Genomic DNA, 5,352 nt, shown 5'->3' with positions numbered 1-5,352 from the left:
GGCCTAAACACTGTGCGCGGCTCCTCGGCCGGGCCGGGCCGGGCCGGGCCCCTGCCACCAATGCCAACGGGGCAGCGAAGGCCCGGTGGCCCCAGGCCTCATCCCCCGGGCAGGCCGCCCTGGGCCTGCCGCCCCTCTCCCCAGCATAATGGGGCCGGAGGAGAAACGGGGCTAGGAAGCACAAGATGCCTCCTGGTGAAGACAGCTGGCCTCGTGTCTTTTCACCTTAAGCACCTCGAACTGCTCCAAGGGAGCCTTGAAAGAGCGTTGGGACAAGCTGCAAAATGACAAAAACGGAAGCAAAACAAACCTGGGAAAGGCTGAGGCTGTGAATGTGGCTGCTCAGGGGCATGTAGCCTTCCCTGTAATCCATCAAACACCCTACATGTCCTTGGTCTTAGTCATCAGCTACTTACACGTATCTCTCAAGATTCAGTTTACTTTACGTTGTCCGAAATATTTCAGAATATAGAGACGACTTGTCCTTTGTTACTTAAGATCTCCCTTTGGTGCTTTCTCTTGAAGAAGCAACTCCTGTTTTTGGCATACACATCACCTTCCACCTCTCAGCGCAACACTTGCTCCCATCCAGCTATTCACAAATTTCACCAGGGAAAACTGAGACAAAAGCCTAATTGCTGCATTCAGAAAAGTATTGCATCCTGTTACTTCCCAACATTTTTGTGTATTAGACTTACTAGTGGCTTCCTAAACAGGTAATTTTTATAAATTCATAGAAACCAAACAATTAATTGCATCAACAGGTTTTACAATTAGAGTGATTTGTAGGTATTTAGCTTTGGTTATTGAGATCACCTGCAGCAGAGCAAGGCATTAAGCATCCCTAAGGAGCGTGTTCTGCTGCAGCAGTTGTGCCAAGCAATGATGAGCTGACCTTGCAGACCAAGTCACCCTTTTTAAACCTGTGTGGGACTTGTATCTGCAAAGATCCATGACAGTGCAGGTGCTTATGATAAAGTAGTGCTGATGGGAGCCATTTGTATGGCTTCTTACTTAATTACAACCTACTGAATGAGCAGTGAATACAAATACCAGCTTAGTTGTCTGTAGCTGAGTGTGAACAAAAGAAAGCTTGGGGGTAAAAACAGAGGAAAAAGTAAGGTTCATTTTCAAAGCGCTCAGTGGTGGGCTCTTCTCCATGCTATTCAGTCTGTTACCTTAGAGGTTACAGTTTTTCCTTGAGTGCTGTTAGCAGTGTTTTGCTGCTTTGAGGAAGAACCTAAAGTTTTGGTGAGTGTTTTTGAGGGGTTTTTTTATGCTGACTTCGTATGCTGACTTTAGCTTTTCCTTTACCTGCATCCTCTATTCTTGCTATGCCCAAGTTTTCGTGTTCAAGGTCTGTTGGGTTCTTTTTTCCCTGTAAGGCTTCACACTAGCTAAGACACATACCTTATATTAGCTTTAGTAGCCTTATTTATAGGCAGCTAGGCTTAAATTTCCCTGTCTGAGCATGTAATGTAACTGCTGAAAGAATAAACTTGCTGTTGCTTTCCTTAGCTACAAGGGCATGTTCAGACAGGTATTGAAGCCCTGGTTACTACAGGAAAGCTTCTGCAAGGTGTGATGTGGTATCTTAGTGCATTTCATGGCTCTGTATGTGGTGTTGAGGTACGTCAATGAAAAGAGACTGTAGAAAGCGAGCTACCTTCTTAAGATCAGGTTGTGTATCCTACTGTTTCTTGCTCCTCAGTTAAGTGAAGGCATCATCTTCGCTGTTTCTTCTCAGGATGTGAGTACATGCACACCAAACAAATGTCTGTCTCTGTTTTCTGCACTTACGACTAAAAACTCATCTATGTGGCAATGTTTTACCAGTTACAATGGCAAAACAGTACTAGTGCTATCTTAAATGTTTGTAGTAGTAGCACACAACTGAGGTGTTCTGCACTTTGCTTGGCTTTTTGAAAACACAAATGCTTAAATCCCTCTAGAGGCGATGCCTCTTTGACCCCAGCATATCTGCTCTTTTATCTAGTAGATGCAAGTCCACATATAGTAGCATAACTCGGTTGGGGCGTTGATTCATGTCAGCGCTCTAGCCTGTAACTTTCCTAGCATCTTCTGCTTGTGAAAGATACTAATGTAAATTGTTATTGTTGTGTGATGATAGGCTTTAAATGCTTTAGTTTGGAAGAAATTACATAGAAGGGCTTCTCTGAGTGGTTGTGTTCTTGAAACACAAGATTGCCTTTTGAGTCCCATTAAAAAAATCAATAATGTTACTTGTAAGCTATGTTCTGTATTGTCTAAAGACCCTAACAGAAGGTAGGTGGATTATTTTTTTTTAAAGAACCTATTACAGTCATAAATCAGCAGATGCTGTAGCTGTTTGCCTTGGGGGATGCAATAAGAGCAGTATTCCCATGGGTAATTCTAGTTTAGATGTTTGAACTTAAGCTAGAAATACAGTGTGTGGTGCTGTTGTAACAGAAGGCATTTTTATACACTAAAGGGATGATATGTAATACAACCCCAAAGTCTGGATAATGTTTCCTGCCCTGTTCCACCTCTTGGAGTGTTGAACCCATGGGAAGATCTAGTACAAGTGCATAAGAAGTTATGCCTTCCTTGCTTCTAAACATACATCCTAGATGCAGGGTGCACAGGAATGGGATCCAAGTGTATTTAAAACACAAGTAGCTAAAATGCAAATGGCTTGCTGTGACATTGGACACTAGTGTGTGTCAACAGTTAGAAGAAACCCACTGTGAACATGAAGCCCCTCTGGAGAACCAGGCTGTGTAACCAGCTAAGGCCTTTGCAGGATGCCAGGAGATTCTCCCAAAAACACTTCAAGGGCAAAGACTTTGTAATCAAAGTAGCTGAGAGAGCAGGATGCTGTGAAAGCACAAAAACAGTGTGCAAAACATCTTGCTCTGCTATGCAAACTGTGTGCGAGATAAGAAAGTGCCTGTAGGTAACTGGAGCTAGGCAGAGGAATCAAGGCTGAAGTAGAATGATTTGTCTTGGAGTGTGTAAAGTAAACAATATATAACCAGGAGGAACCAGATAATTATAGGGGTGTCTGAAGCAACTCTTGCAGGGTAGAACCTTGCAAGGCCACCCATACCATATCAGTAATAACCATATAAGGCTGAGATTGCCTAGGTAACGATATCAGAAATGCCAGACTTGGTTATGGATGTAGAAAAACTGAGACCAATGGGGAAGAAGTAATTGGGGGTGGATTGTCTGTTTGGGAGGAGACTGGCTGGAGGAAGGGAGGCATGAGCATGGCTAAAAAGTGAATTCTGAAATGAGAGAAAGAGAAAATAAGGTATAAAATGAGATGAAAGAATGAAGGAAGGTGGGATCAGCTGACCACAGGAGTGCAGACATTTACGGATGGTAGTGAAGCCTGAGGACCCAAACCTACTGGGATGCTGGAGTGATGCTTCTTGGACAACCTGCTGGACTCTCCATCAGGTCTATGTTGGAAAGACTTGGTGTGGGAGGGCAGAGCAAAGAGGGGTAGACTTGCACCCTAGTACTAAGTGGTGTGGGAGGGAAGGGTGACATGCCTGTAACTCAACAGCAGTCATGTGGTTCATAAAACTTGATTAGTAGCTTCATAGTTGTATGCAAAATGACATAAATAACGATGAGGTACTAGTGGTGTGTTAATGAGGCTATTGATCATTCAGTTGACCTATTGGTGTGATTTATTGATAAAAGTTAGCCTCCTGAGTTGGTTGTCTCAAGACTGCAACCTGAAGGGGGACAGCTGGGCAGAAGAAGGGACAGCTGGGAGCTTGTCCAGGATCTCCCAATTTGGAAGCTTGAGCGAACGGATACTGAGATCTTCTGTTTGAAGAAGGGTGTGTGTGTGGATGGAGATGATGGATATCAGATGATCTCTTGCATGAGAGGAGGAGGGGGTCTGTTTGTGCAGGCTGTGTTTGAACATGGAGGGGATCCTCGGGACTGTGAACACCATAAAGTGCGGATTAAAATATGCTCAATTAAAGAAAAGAGTAGTATCTAGATAGAGCTGTCTCTGGGAAAGGGTTTAGATCAGAAAAAGGTGGCAGCTTTTGGTAGGGCAGACCGGGATCCTGAGATGTGGGGCAGAGAGACTTGAACCTCAGGTAAGGGAGACCTGATGCAAAGGGTGGCTGCAGCGGTTACTAGGAAGATGAGACTGGTGGTGGTGGGACCTTTACTAACACAAGTTATGCCATAGGGAAAGGAGGACGTGTCAAGAAAGGAGAAAGCCTGGAGGAAAAGAGGGGTGGTGTGCATGTGTGTCCAAAATCTAGACTTTGGTGCAGCGAACATCTCTACCCAGGGACAGGCTGGAGGGGTGACGGTGTCAGGACCACCTTGGCAGCAGGCAGGGGTGGTTTCCAGAGCCCTGCCTGCTGATGCAGTGATGCTGTGGTAACACTCACCATGTTTTATTCCTGGCAGTGCAGCTGTTTCAGACCTGCTGTGTTATCCAGCTGCAGTGAGAGTAGGAGGAGTGGCTGCTCCAAACCTCTCTGTCAGCAGCAAGTTGCATTTTGACTGCTATTTGAGCAGAGTTATGCAAGGGGGTGGGTTTTAGATCATTGGAGTCAAGTAAAGACTTGTTCTGTGATGCCTAGGGCTTTTCCTGGTGTTTTGACCTCATACAGAGTCTGGGCTTTGCACAGACCTCAGGATAAATGCCAGACTCGTACTAGATTTCAGTGCTTTCTGGGAATGCTGCTTTGAATAGCTGAAACAGTTCTACTCCCTCTTCAAAGGGCCTATGTAAGGGGTGACTGACTGTAATATGCATTAACTGTTATTTCCACGGTTATCAGTGCCAGCTGGAGCTCCTTTCTTTGCAGTGCACTAGTAATATAAGAGTTCAGAGGGAGTGGGGTGAGGACTGGGGTCTTCTGGCTTCAGAATAAAATCCTTCCCCTTGTTTGAACTTAAGGAATTTTTCATGGTGCAAGAGCTGGGAGTGGTTCTGACCCCACCTCTTGGAGGGGAGCATCAAGTGTAGTAGGTTTTGCATGAATGTCCTCTCAGCAGGGTGGCATCTTGCTCCCCCCTGGAGAGGGAATTGGTGTGTCTGAGGTCCTCTAGGCTGTCCATCCCAAAAGGAGCTCTGGTATCAGCTGTGTTCATGGTATCTTTTCAGCTGGCTCATGTAGCTGTAAGAATTTGGACAGCGAAGTAGTTCTTGATGGAAAGGTACCTCCTCTGGTGTGGGGGAAGGCTGGGTCAGATCTCCAGCACTGCTGGGGGAGTTCCTTGGACTGGGTGAGTGGTATGGGGAGGGGAAGGGGATGAGGCTGCTTGCAGAACTTCATCTGGTGCCAGTTGTACCACTCAATGTGCCAGAGGAGCGAACATGTA

The sequence above is a fragment of the Aptenodytes forsteri genome, unplaced genomic scaffold (genome assembly GCF_000699145.1).
Source record: "Aptenodytes forsteri isolate BGI_AS27 unplaced genomic scaffold, ASM69914v1 Scaffold15, whole genome shotgun sequence".
NCBI lineage: Eukaryota > Metazoa > Chordata > Aves > Sphenisciformes > Spheniscidae > Aptenodytes > Aptenodytes forsteri.
The sequence above is the reverse complement of the archived record's forward strand: the minus strand, read 5'-3'. Positions refer to the sequence as shown.